This window comes from Podarcis filfolensis (genome assembly GCF_964270895.1).
Source record: "Podarcis filfolensis genome assembly, chromosome: 16".
NCBI lineage: Eukaryota > Metazoa > Chordata > Lepidosauria > Squamata > Lacertidae > Podarcis > Podarcis filfolensis.
This window is the reverse complement of record NC_139620.1, coordinates 37,664,323-37,679,110: the sequence shown is the minus strand read 5'-3', so window position 1 is coordinate 37,679,110 and position 14,788 is coordinate 37,664,323. Positions and strand designations below refer to the sequence as shown.

The 14,788-nt window shown below is 42.9% G+C and overlaps 1 long non-coding RNA gene across 1 annotated transcript in view; it reads right to left on the bottom strand.

Annotated features, from left to right (window-relative positions):
* The window catches only part of LOC310751424, a 226,988-nt gene that overhangs the window by 12,040 nt on the left and 200,160 nt on the right, over nt 1-14,788 (bottom strand). The gene's annotated exons all lie outside the window — the stretch shown is intronic.

Genomic DNA, 14,788 nt, shown 5'->3' with positions numbered 1-14,788 from the left:
GCAAGCCCATAGGGAAATCCATCTTGCGAAGCACCTCAAAAAACGAAAAACTCTTTCGTCTTGCGAGTTTTTCGTCTTACGAGGCATTCATCTTGCGAGGTACCACTGTACTGTAGCTCTGCTTGCCCATCTGGCAGCCATTCTCCTGAAATTCAAAATCCCCCCCAAAAAACAACAGCAGCAGCAGCAACTTGGTGAAATGGGAACCATTCTGTTTTTCCAAGGAAAGCGAACAGCCGTAAGTTCCAAGAAGGTTTTGACACCTTCAGATTTTAAGACTTTAAGAGAAGGATTTTCGCTTTCCATTGTAGGGAATCAAAACTGCAGGGCTTACGCAAATCAAAAGGACACAGATAAGATGGAAAAAGCTAAAGGCATATAAAAGAGAATCGTTAAAAAGCAATTAAGCTCTAATAGAATTAAAACAATATACAAAAGGGTTTATTAAAACACAGATAGTAAAAACAGCACATCAATATTTAAAGCTGTTTCCTTAAAAACAACACAAAAAACAGTCTATAGTATCTATAGCTTTTAATGTTTGATGTTTTATTGTGCTTTAAATATTTTGTTGGGAGCCGGCCAGAGTGGCTGGGGCTATCCAGCCAGATGGGCAGCATATAAATAATAAATAATTATTATAAATAATAAAATTATCATTGTTGTTATTACAGTGGGGACGTATGTTTTCTCTCCCTATAGTTATTATTACTATTATTAATTACTGTTGGCATCCATTATCTATTAATTATTACTACTAGTAGTAATTATTACTATTAATAGTAATTATTACTAGTAATTACTGTTACTAATAATTATTATTACTATTGTAGGAGTAGTTTGCTTCCTTTTTTATAATAATTTTTTATTAATTTTTACATATAAATTATCATTCATACAACAAAACTTCATTTCTTATACAATCTTTTTGGACTTCCATCAGCCCCTCTAATGGTCTTCCGTTCTTATCACTTATGCATTTCTTAAATTCCTATTGCCTTTAATTATCTTAGCTAACAGTCCCCCTCGTTACCTTTTTGTGTGTGCAATATTTCAAATAGTCCACCTTACAAAACTTCTTGCAAACCTACAAGTGTAATCTGATCATCACAATTACTTTCCATATAGTCTGTAAATCTATGCCAGTCTTCTTTGAATTTCTGGTCCCGCAGATTTCGAATTCTTCCTGTTAGTTTATCTAGTTCTGCATAGTCCATTAACTTCTTCCTCCATTCTTCTTTTGTCGGTAATTCTTCTTGCTTCCAATTTTGTGCCAATAATATTCTTGCTGCCACCATTGCATATAGAAATAATTTACAGTCCTTTCTTTTTATATCATCTCCTACAATGCCAAGTAAAAATGTTTCTGGAGTAGTTTGCTTCCATTTCTTATTGACTTGAGGTGCTGCTCAATTTCCTGCGCAAGATCCCCCCAACCAGCTGCAAGGGATTCTTGGTGGGTCAGCCTTGTCTTGCCTAAATGTACCCCCCCTCCGGAAAAGAGTGGATGAGGTTGAATGGAAATTCAACCCCACAGGGGGTCAGCCACTCCTGGTTGCCGAATTCGCCGAGGGGAAGCTGAGGAGACCACATCCAAGCAACAGTTTTGGACCATGGGTAGAAATGGTTGATGAGACCACACTGAAGATGAAAGACCTGACGATGGCAGACTCTGGAGTGATGGATGTCCGTGTGAGGTTTGCTTCCTCAGCGATTGTGGAGTCCTCCTTCAACTTCATGGTCCATGGGAAGGGTCTCTATCTTCTTTGCCTATCTCACAACCAAGTGAGGAGTTAGGATGGCCATCAATCTTTTGGTGTGCCACAGAGTGCAAACATCTATCGTTTTTATCCAACAGATTTCTATTCCAATGCCTTAAAATAAACCAATTTTAGCAGAATGTGAGGCATAGGCATCTACTATTTAGCACCTTTAATTTATTCTTTGAATTAGCTGTCCCCTAGTGTTCAACTCAGGCCTAACCACAATGATAAAGCATTTTGGTAAAAATATACACATCAGTAACCCTGCGCTGGAAGCTAAGATGGAGAAGATCTCCACGGCCACCATGTATTTTCCCTTGGTGCTCTGGTAGGTGGGAACAAAGGACAACCAAACACTGCAAAACAGAAGCATACTGAAGGTGATAAACTTGGCTTCATTAAAACTGTCGGGTAATTTCCTGGCTAGGAAAGCCACAGTGAAGCTGACAATGGCTAGGAAGCCCATAAAGCCCAAGACACAGTAAAACATAATAACTGAACCTTCATTACATTCCAGAACAATTTCTTCAGTCATTGAGTGCATGTCAAAATAGAAGAATGAGGGAGAGGTTGCCAGCCAACCAGCACAAATAGTGGTTTGAATAAGGGAGCACGACAGAACAATGGAAAAGGCCAGTCTTTTCCTGATCCATTTCCTCATCCTGGACCCAGGCTTGGTCGCCATGAAAGCCATGTTGACGGTGATAGTTTTGGCCAACACACAAGAAACTGCCATTGAGAAGATAATGCCAAATGCAGGTTGTCGAAAGAGACATGGTATCTTCTCAGGCTGACCAATGAATAGGAATACACAAAGGAAGCAGAGCAGTAGGGAGATGAGGAGACCGTAGGTGAGGCTCCGGTTGTTGGCTTTGACTATGGGAGTGTCTTTGTGCTTAATGAAGACTCCAAGTACCAGAGCTGTGAGGAAAGAGAAGGCAAGAGCAAAAATGGCCAGACTGGTCCCCAAAGGTTCGTCATAAGACAAGAAGCTTATCTTTTTTGGAATACATAAATCCAGGCCACGGTTTGGATATTGATCTTCTTGACATTGAATACAGACGTCCATGTCTGGAAAAGAAAACATGGCTTTTGATATATACATTAAACAACCCTTAGCATTCAAAACCCTATCTGAGCATAGGGCGCTAGGGGAGAAAGATACAGGGAAGAAACTACAGAGAACATCAGGTTCCTTCAAATGACATGTTATTGAAGTCATTGGACCTTTTCTTTGGTCCTGAATATTTTTTGGTAATTGGTATTTATGTTTGATTCGTGTGAACAATTGTGATTCTTAACATTTTTTAAAGTCCTAGATGGAGGCTGGTCCTTGTACCACAGGCACCCCCAAACTCGGCCCTCCATATGTTTTAGGACTACAACTCCCATCACCCCTAGCTAACAGGACCAGTGGTCAGGGATGATGGGCATTGTAGTCCCAGAACATCTAGAGGGCCGAGTTTGGGGATGCCTGATATACAATGTAACTGTGTTTGTAATAAGTTATGGTTGGGTCAGAAACAGAGATCATAGAAATAAAAAATAGTCTTGTGACACCTTAAGGACTTGTGCATTTTTATGGCATCAGCTTTTTTGAACTAAAACTCACTTCTTCAGAACATCTGGTCCAAAGGAAAGCTCAGCCTCATCACTGCTCTCCTTGCATATCACAGCTGGGAAGGTAGCATCATCTCAGTTTTTGTTGGGGTATACTACAATATCCTTTTTCCTTTCTCTCTCAGATGAGGCCATCTTCATCACCACTGAGCAGCTTTGGATACTGTGAATCAGAGCCAGCATGCATTTTTAAGAAACCTACTCTGAACTAATATCTCTTACCTGTTTTGTTTGAGATCTTTCCTTCTGGGCATGGAAGGCGATCATAGCAGCAGAATGGTGTCCCTTCCTTCTTTGTCTTACTGGACCCCAAATGGCAATTGTCATTACACACAGAAAGAGGCAACATCTGTCCATATATGAAAGAAGATACTAATTTGGAAATGCTCTCAGGAAATACATTTTGGGAGTTTGCTTCTCCTGAGTTCCACTTTCTCAACATTTGTAAAATGAGTCAATGCATTCCAAGATAAGCATGGACCCTACCTGGTTGAATTTGTCTGGCCATACAATGATATCTTCATGAATAGTGAGCACATTTTCCTTGTGGGCCTGTGGGTCTACGCTTCCAATTCTCACTCTGAGAAAGGATTGGTTTGGGAATGTGACCCAGTTGATAATATCAAATCCAGCTGCTAATGACCCGTTTTCATCAAAGGAAATTGTTTCCTCAGCAGTATTGTTAAAGGAAACACTTCTCAGATAATGGTGCAGCTGAAGGGGGTAAGTAAAAAGAAAAAGAAAAAAGAAAAAAGGTGAAGGTTTAAGATACGTAAAAACACGGTATGTTTTTGTTAAATACACATGTGTATATTTAAAAAGGGATACAAAAGTTCAATGGTAGGCTAAAAAAAAGACTTGATGACTTACAAAAGTGTAGAAAGCTCTCCTGAAGGAGTCTGCTCAGGATATTACCTGCCATCTCTGTGGATATGAAAATGTCCACCTTCCTTTATTTGTCCTTTGTGCTTGGAGTCGAACAAATAAATGGCATGCAGAGCATGCGCCACAGCATAGACAGCATTGTAGACACTGTAACTGTGGCCGGTCATGCTCATTTCAAAAACTGACGCAGGGAGAATCTCCAGCTTTTCCCTTCCAGTACAAATTCTCCCACCCATGTTGTCTACCAGAGGACCTGGAAATAAACAGCTAAATGCACGTTCCCAGAAGACTCTGATAAAGTCATATTCCTTTTCCAAGGTAGGATTTATTGCATGAAGAAATTTATGGAATGTCTGCAACTCCTTTGAACTTACTGCAAACAATACAGCACCCTGGAGGAAATCTATGTCCCAATTACTCTGAAAGGGAAGAGATGTGAAGTCCATCTGGGCTGTCATAATCCAGACTTTTGTATTAAGTGGCATGTTCATAAATGTTGGGATGAATAGCAATATTCTCACAACAATCATGGTCTGAATTTCACCATGTGCAATCAGTGCTATTTGTGATCATCTTAGATTTTTCAATTCCATTTTCCACCATTTGAGGAACGTCATCGGAAAAAGAGAGTTTTGGGAATTTTTCTATGAAGTCATAGCAGATGCCACTCTGGGAAAAGATGGGAAGCACAATCTGGGAAAACCTCTCTCCAGTGTCATCATCCAGATAAAGCACCCCAATCCATGTCCACCTGAAATGAAGAAGTAACTGGAGAATCCCTTTATACTGATGGTCCACATCTGGGAACATCTGGTGAAAGAAAACTCCTTGATCTTTGCAATCTGCTACAAGAGCAGAACCATATGGAAGCTAAGTAAAGAGCAGATGGAAAATGGTATGTATGCATATATGTTTTGTGTGTACAGTCAAACCTCGGTTGTTGAACGTAATCCGTTCCGAAAGCCCATTTTTCAGTCCCGAGATGTTTGACAACTGAGGCAAGGCGTCCGATTGGTTGTGGTTCGAGGACCCGACCCCCGCAGTGTGAAATGAATACACAAGGACACGTGATGTAAGGTTAATGGGCAAGGAAAGGCCACAACTTTATTGATTACAGCAGTGAAAAGGTATTGGCTTAGGCATTGGATCTCTAAAACAAGTGGGTTTATTCACCAGTAGGTGGAGCCTGTTGATGCTAATCCAACTATAGGCTCTCCCCTGATGTCACCGAGGGTCGTGCTATGGCCTCCCGCCAAGCAGGCATCGGACAGAATACACGACCGCCAGATTCCTTTAATGGAATACCCAAAAATTGAAGGCATAGGCGATGGCCACACCTAGCCCTTCGACACACCACAACACATTATTCCAATGCCTAACCTACCCACCAATACCACAAAAGTTGTGACGATTGCTACGAGGTAGGCGAAAAAACCAAAAAGCCTAATGCCAAATGGAAAAACTCCTACCAGGCCCCCTGGACAACCAGGGCGACCAACCTAAGGTCCATAGCAAGGCCAATGACCTAAGCCCTAACTCAAAGGGAGTGGAGGGTGGGTGACTCGCGACGAGACGACGGCGAAGAATGAGGCCGGGGAAAGGCTGGCGCTGCAGCAAAAGGCTGCTGAACACGCCCCCTCTGAGGCACCTGGTTGGGTGCCTGCCGAGGGGGGTGGGCGCCAGCCAGGTGAGGTGGAGGCAGGGGGCTGACGCCCCCTGCTAGGGGCGGTGCTCGGGCTCCCGCCCACAACCACTCCCCTCTCTTCCAGGGAGGAGAGTCTTTGCAAGAGCTTCTTGCATTCAAGCAGAAGCCGTGTCAGATGTTCAGGTTCCAAAAAACGTTCGAAAACTGGACCACTGACTTACGGTTTTTTTGCGTTCAGGAGCCGAAATGCTCGAAAACGGAGCCATTCGGGAACCAAGGTTTAACTGTATTGTCAAAAGAAAACACATATGCCTAAATACAGTGTTCCAATCTAGATTTCATTTTGTTTCTTTCATGAACCAGGAGGGTTCAATATATTATTAATTTTTAAGGCATAAACTTCACATATCCATCAGAGATACTGTTTCTCAAACCTCTCCTCAAAATCCCCTCAGATGTGAAATTCCCCTTTGGGGCATCAATTGCCCCATCCTTTGTATCCTAGCCTTTGTATTTGGACATAAATTGGGGAAGAATTTCCTTGATCCACCCTGATCTGATATTCTTGAATTTGGTTGTAGATTGAAACACAATTCCCATTGGGAGTGTGCACATTTATTGGTTTTGCAATGCATTTCCATGCACAGAATTCTGCGTTTCTTGTAAAGATGCACACAAAGCGAATATATTTAAACACACTGAAAAGTGTCCGTTTTGTGTAGAAAGTGAGCAGAAAAGGGAAGGGAAAGGAAATATGGGGTGAAATGGCACACAAAGGCATGCAATGGAATAGAACAAGATGGAAGTGGACCTATCTTTCAGTGCTAGGAAATGGCATGTAATTAACTACTCAGTCCATCCCTATTATATATACAATTTTCTAATGTTTACTAAATCTAAAATGCTGGGTTGGACGATTCTTTATTTTTTGTGTGAGCGCAACTTACCTGTGGAATCTTGCAGTTCCACAGCATAATTGCCATATTGAGATCAACATCAAAATTAGGTCCCCCAATGACTGCTATAAGATTGTCCTGGACATCACACTTGTAGTTAGGGAAGAATTTGCCCTTTGTGGAGAGGAGTTCCATGGAGGCAAGATATGTTGCACTGGAACTGAAACCACTGTTATAGAGGTGGGAGCCAAGGCTGATGTTGGGTAAGATGCGGGGATTTTCATTTATCTCTTTCAGAGCAAATACCAAGGCCAGAATGTGCTGGTAGTGGTGAGTCAGTACCCTAAAATAAGAGAAAATACGACCTTGAAGTGGCAACCCCTATTCTCTTAATTTCAAAAATAACTTCTCATCTAAATAGCTGCCTTAGTTAACCAGCATTTATATTTTATACAATTCAGCGACAAATTTAATAAGAACTTCACATTATTATAGCCTGTTCCTGACGTTTTTCATGGGGAAATCTAGCAACACAGAATCAGATGCCATGCTACTACATTCAGTAAACCCTTTAGGTTCCCCAAACATTTCAAATGTTCTCCAGAACATAGTACCTGCAGCTATTAGGGTGATCTCTTGGTAAGGTAGCCGTGTTAGTCTGCCGTAGTCGAAACAAAATAAAAAAAATCATTCCAGTAGCACCTTAGAGACCAACTAAGTTTGTTCTTGGTATGAGCTTTCATGTGCATGCACACTTCTTCAGATATACAAGGTAAAGGTAAAGGTAAAGGTAAAGGACCCCTGACAGTTAAGTCCAGTCGTGAACGACTCTGGGGTTGCAGCGCTCATCTCACTTTATTGGCTGAGGGAGCCAGTGTACAGCTTCCGGGTCATGTGGCCAGCATGACTAAGCTTCTTCTGGCGAACCAGAGCAGCGCATGGAAACGGCGTTTACCTTCCCACCGGAGCGGTACCTGTTTATCTACTTGCATTTTGACATCCTTTCAAACTGCTAGTTGGCAGGAGCAGGGACCGAGCAACGGGAGCTCACCCCGTCGCGGGGATTCAAACTGCTGACCTTCTGATCGGCAAGCCCAAGAGGCTCTGTGGTTTAGACCACAGCGCCACCCACGTCTCCAATCTTGCTAAAGGTAAAGGTAAAGGTACTCCTGCCCGTCAGGGCCAGTCGTGACCGACTCTAGGGTTGCGTGCTCATCTCGCTCAAGAGGCCAGGAGCCGGCGCTGTCCGAAGACACTTCCGGGTCATGTGGCCAGCGTGACGAAGTTGCATCTGGCGAGCCAGCACCAGCGCAGCACATGGAAATGCCGTTTACCTTCCTGCTATAAAGGGGTCCCTATTTATCTACTTGCACTTAGGGGTGCTTTCGAACTGCTAGGTCGGCAGGAGCTGGGACCGAACGACGGGAGCTCACCCCATTGCGGGGATTCAAACCGCCAACCTTACGATCAGCAAGTCCTAGGCACTGAGGTTTTACCCACAGCGCCACCCACGTCCCCCAATCTTGCTAGATTGGTGCAATACAGAATAAAGGTAAAGGTAAAGGGACCCCTGAACATTAAGTCCAGTCATGGCCGACTCTGGGGTTGTGGTGCTCATCTCGCTTTACTGGCCGAGGGAGCCGGCGTTTGTCCGCAGACAGTTTTTCCAGGTCATGTTGCCAGCATGACTAAGCCGCTTCTGGCGAACCAGAGGAGTGCATGGAAACACAATACAGAATACTTGACATAAAATCAGGTTGCAATGAATATTGTTTGCCAAAGGAGCACAGGTTGCTAACATAGTTCAGATGCACGTCATAATAACTACAACAATATAACAACAACAACAATAACAACAAAAATATACCAAGGATAATGAGATTATTTAATATTAGGGGGAAAGTATAAATAATAAAGCAAATAGATTGCAGTATGTCAGACATAATTCTAATGAACAAAACTTTTCCTAGCAAGGGAGGGGTCTTTTGTTCAGCCCAATTTTTTAAGTTAAGTGACCCAATTTGAATTACCCAGACTCAGTGCCAGATTTACGTATAAGCTAAACAAGCTATAGATTAGGGCCCCACTCTCTTGGGGGCCCCCCAAAAAATTAAAGGGGAAAAAATTGTATTTCAGTTCAACAATTACTTTGATAAAATATATATTTTGTTATGTGCAAATGGCTTTAGATACCTATTAGGTCCATAAATTACCATATAGCATATATTCAACAACAACAAAAAAGTGACAATTTGTTGTTGACAAAGGACAGCTGGACATAGAAAGGGCCCCATTACCTTCAGTCATTTAGGGCCTCATCAAACCTAAATCCGGCCCTGCCCAGACTAATCCATGTAATAATCCTTTAAATTTCACAGTTCTCCAAAGTACTAAAATATGGAAAGAAATAATTTGTCGTGTTTTATTCTAAACCACATTTAGAACTGTGTAATAAAATACATATTAAAATATAAGTTTACAGGGTGTTTTTTAAAAATCACAGATTAGTATGGAAATGGAACACAAATGATTTATGAGTGAACACATGTGAAATTGACAAAATATATACTGATCTGTCCATCCCTAACTGTTTCGATGATGCGCTTGCACATTACACAGCCGATCAATTAAGTACCAGTTTATAGCTTTGAAAATAAAGAGGCATTTATGGATGGCAACATTTGTGAGAGTGATTTATATAAATACTCTCTGGGAAGAAAGTGGATTTCTCCAAAAGTTAGAGTTCTTTGAAATTCACTGAAATTTCAGCTGAGTTAATGCGGAATGAAACTATCGAATTAAGCAACACTAATGAATGAAAGGAGCTGTGGGCTAAGATAACTGGATGGAAGAAGAGACTTTATTGAAAAATATCAAAATATTAGATATAGTGGAACCTCTACCTGTGACCATAATCCATTCCGGAGGTCCGTCTGGAGGTCAAAACGGGTCGCTGGGAGAGGTGCTGTTGTACGCAGGCGTGGGTGGCGATCGCCACTCTTGCGCCTTCACAACTGGCCACAAACCCGCAGGTTACTTCCGGGTTTGCTGCGGATGTTGGGCAAAATAGATTCAAGTGGAGGCAGATGTAAGAAGAGGTTTGACTGTATTAAATAATACTAAAAAATTCTGAAACTAGATTAACAGTTGCACCTAATGTTCTCCGCCCTATTCACAGATGGCTAAACCATGGAGGTCATTTTCCCACTTTATTTTTCCCCAAGAGAGGGTTGTAATTCTGCAATGGTGTGGAAAGTTTCAAAATAAAAAATAAAAATAAAAATCTGAAAATGTTTCAGAAAATTCTAGCTTATGACAATTCAGCTCAGCTGTAACGAGATAATTCAGACAGTGCCTTTTATGATCACCCACAGGAGCTGTTCTAATACACTGAGGCAAAACTGAGAGAGAATAAATGTACCATTTAATTAATGCTTTCAGTTATATACAGAGCAGAATGCTGTCATGCAGAAGATATTCCATATACGCTGGAAATGCATATAAAACGAAGCTGTGAAAAAGAAGAATATCAGGACAGATACACGATATGTTTAAGAAAACCCAACTCCTTACAAAAGGTCATCAAAAAGCTCAGAAGAGAGATGTTGTTTGAAGTTAGCATACTTAAAAAACGGAAGATGTGTGAAATAATGCCACCAATTATGAGGTCTCCTGGCTGATAATACTTGTGATGGATAAGAAGAGGGTCACTAACATTGCATCTAGAAACAGAAACCATGCACACTGCCTGAGGATGTAGCACTGCTAGCAGTACCAATAACACCTCCATCTTGCACAAAAATCTTCTTGATAGAAACCGATCAATCTCTTCCTACACCAACATCGCCATGATACTGAATTGTACAGTCTGGCTTGAATGACCACTCCCTTGGATGATTGAGGCCAGGGCTGTATGGTGCAAAATTTCATTTATCAGAGCCTTGTGTGTCTCTAGTCCCAGAAACAGAATGGAACTCTCTTTATCTATTTATTTTTCCAGTTCTGAATGACACAGAAGATCTTAAATGCCTTCTTCCATCTGTGGTGTTTTGCTAGCGGCCAGCTGAACTGTCTAAGGAATTGGAGAAGTAGTAATTGCATGGACAGGCGGAGTCCCCAGATCCCGCGCGGTCCCCTGTCATGTGGAATAACGACTCAAGACAACGTGCTATGGGATTAAAATTGGCCACAACTTTATTAAATTTCAAATGTGGGTAGACCTTGGCTCAGGCATTGGGCGTTCTCCCTCCCCAGTCCCCAGCCGGGGACCTAGGGAGCATCAGGGTTATCCAGTGTGTGTGTGTGGGGATGGGCCGGCTCTGGAGAACATATGTTCAAGCAGAGATAGCCGCCCCCGTTACGCCGCCGCCGCAGGGGAGAGCAATGACGACCTTTCGGCGTACGGTCAAAGCCTCCCTTCAGAAAGCCCCTTTAACAGGGAACCCTGGTATCGCCGCCGCAAAGAGGAAGATGGACAAAAGCATTCCGCCCAAGGCCTGATACCGCCAAAGTTGTGACGTTTTGCTACGGGAAAGGCGAAACCTGCCAATGCAGGGAAATTCCTTTCCGGCCCTTTAACAGCGACCTTAACGTAGCAGCGCCCACATACCTGTGAAGAAAAGTTAACCTGCAAAATAAGACATTATCTGAGGGTGGGTAGGGTGGGAGAAGCTCTGGAGCCAAGTGAGGATTCCCAGGTAAGATCCTCCCTCTATTGTGTGGGCAGGTAATCCCTCCCCTACCTGGCCTGGTCTCCTTGGCAACGCTTCCCCCAGGTGGGATTGGACAACTGACTGAGGTAGGCGGAGACCTCCAGGTATCCCACCTGAGGGAAGGCAAAGCCAAGCCTATGCTGTTGGAGCCGCTCCAGATCTAGGGGCTGCACGCGTCCATGCAAAGGGCACCCCCCGTTTTAAGCGGGGAGCGGTCATTATAGATAATTCCATAACTATAGGGAAAATAATAACTTGCTGAGAATTCTGGATTCTCTAAGATGAAAACATATCGATCACATTTCAGCAGAGCTCTCTCTTGGTTCTCCTGAATGGGGAGACTAGGGACAGCATAGGTACAAGAGGGGGTTGCACTAGGTGAAAAAAATGCACTAGGTGAAAGGCCCTGATTCAGCAAAAGAGCTCAGTTTTCAGAGGCTGCCTGGTTTGTCTCAGTGTTATGTCTGGAGCTGGGATCTAAGAATAATAGGCATGTAGGATTTTAGAATGTAGTAATCTGATTGGCCATAGGAGCCGTCCAATCCAGCTCCTGATGGGAAGCTTGAATTGCCCTATCAGGTATGACCTAGGTGTGAATACAGGCTATATAACCTGGGGTCTGGGGGGCCCCAGCAACAAACACACCTGAGGACTGACTGTTCTTATTACAACTTGAATAAACTTCTTAAAACTGATTACACTCAGGTACGAAACAATAACCAAATCCAACAATTAAATAGATTTTTGCCTATGCATTCTTATGACAATTTTAAAAATAAGAAACCATGATTGTTATCTTTTTGTCACAAATGATTGAAATTTGCTGGTAGAACAGCTGCTTATAAGTAGATAAAGTCTTGCAAAAATAGATTGAATTTGCCATAGTCCATCATCACCAATGCTCCAACTACCGCACAATTGCACTCATTTCACACGCTAGCAAGATTATGCTTAAAATTCTACAAGGCAGGCTTAAGAAGTATGTGGACCGAGAACTCCCAGAAGTGCAAGCTGGATTTAGAAGAGGGAGAGGAACCAGAGACCAAATTGCAAACATGCGCTGGATTATGGAGAAAGCTAGAGAGTTCCAGAAAGACATCTACTTCTGCTTCATTGGCTATGCAAAAGCCTTTGACTGTGTCGACCACAGCAAACTATGGCAAGTTCTTAAAGAAATGGGAGTGCCTGATCACCTCATCTGTCTCCTGAGAAATCTCTATGTGGGACAAGAAGCTACAGTTAGAACTGGTTATGGAACAACTGGTTGGTTCAAAATTGGGAAAGGAGTACGACAAGGCTGTATATTGTCCCCCTGCTTATTTAACTTATATGCAGAATTCATCATGCGAAAGGCTGGGCTGGATGAATCCCAAGCCGGAATTAAGATTGCCGGAAGAAATATCAACAACCTCAGATATGCATATGACACAACCTTGATGGCAGAAAGTGAGGAGGAATTAAAGAACCTTTTAATGAGGGTGAAAGAGGAGAGCGCAAAATATGGTCTAAAGCTCAACATCAAAAAAACTAAAATCATGGCCACTGGTCCCATCACCTCCTGGCAAATAGAAGGGGAAGAAATGGAGGCAGTGAGAGATTTTACTTTCTTGGGCTCCATGATCACTGCAGATGGTGACAGCAGCCACGAAATTAAGAGACGCCTGCTCCTTGGGAGAAAGGCGATGGCAAACCTAGACAGGATCATTAAAAGCAGAGACATCACCTTACCAACAAAGGTCCGTGTAGTTAAAGCCATGGTTTTCCCAGTAGTGATGTATGCAAGTGAGAGCTGGACCATAAAGAAGGCTGATCGCCGAATAATGGATGCTTTTGAATTATGGTGCTGGAGGAGACTCTTGAGAGTCCCATGGACTGCAAGAAGATCAAACATATCCATTCTCAAGGAAATCAGCCCTGAGTGCTCACTGGAAGGACAGATCGAGAAGCTGAGGCTCCAATACTTTGGCCACCTCATGAGAAGAGAAGACTCCCTGGAAAAGACCCTGATGCTGGGAAAGATGGAGGGCACAAGGAGAAGGGGACGACAGAGGACGAGATGGTTGGACAGTGTTCTCGAAGCTACAAACATGAGTCTGACCAAACTGCGGGAGGTAGTGGAAGATAGGAGTGCCTGGCGTGCTCTGGTCCATGGGGTCACGAAGAGTCGGACACGACTAAACGACTAAACAACAACAACAATCATCCCCAATGTACTTTGCAACACAAAATGTTTTATTTGCAGCTGTATAGCTGAGTCCAGAGACTCGTGTCTCTATGGCCCCATTTTCAAATGGTACAGTAGATAGTGTATTAATAGCATCCTCTAGTCTTGGTTCTTAGTTTCACATCTGACCCCTGAATTCCCTACTAACTAGAGCAGTGGTTATATAATAAGTGGTTCTCAACCTTTCCCCCTGCCATGCTCCATCTAAGCATCTCTAAAATCTTGAGGCCCCCCTCCGTGTGACATATAATTTTTATTATAGTTACCTAGGACTCACATTCCATCATACAGGATCTTGGAAGCACTATTGGCAAACCTCCCATCAAAAGGCGGAGATTACAAAGCTAGCCATACATAGATTCTTCTTCACAAAGGGCGGCAAATATGTTCCAGCAGCCTTAAGGGTTTTCAACGTAAAGCCCGTTTCCCAACTCCTGTATGCAGCAAATGTCTGGCATAATGGGGACCTGCCAAAGCTAGATGGCTTTCAGGCAAAATTTCTACGATCTCTGCTGCAGGTACCTAACTGCGTCCCCAACTCCGTACTTCTGTTAGAAGCTGGTGAATGCCCAATTTCAACTAAAGTGTGGTGGGCTGCCCTGAAACATTGGCTCAGGATTTCAGTGTTTAATCTAGGGAAGGGTTTGTACCAACACCTGACCGATGGCAGAAAACCATGGCTAAAAAAGCCACCTCTATTGGTCTGTCTCCCCCCCCCAACTGTATTACCTGGGTTATGAAGGCGCCCAAAAGATTTTAAAGCAAAGATTATGAGACAATGCACACAGTGACTTGCGATCTCGATCACACACAGTCTGTAGTCCGCTGGCAGTAGGAGTTCAATATGGGTATGTCTTTGAGTTAACATCTTACATCAAAAACCTGACAGTACCTAACTACTGAAGGCTTTTCACCAAAGCCAGACTAAATGTCTTTCCCTCTGCAGTGTTGGATGGTAGGTTGAGAGGAGTTCCCTACCAGGACAGACTTTGCTCGTGTGCCCAAGACATCGATTCCATAAATCATATTTTGTTGCATTGTGC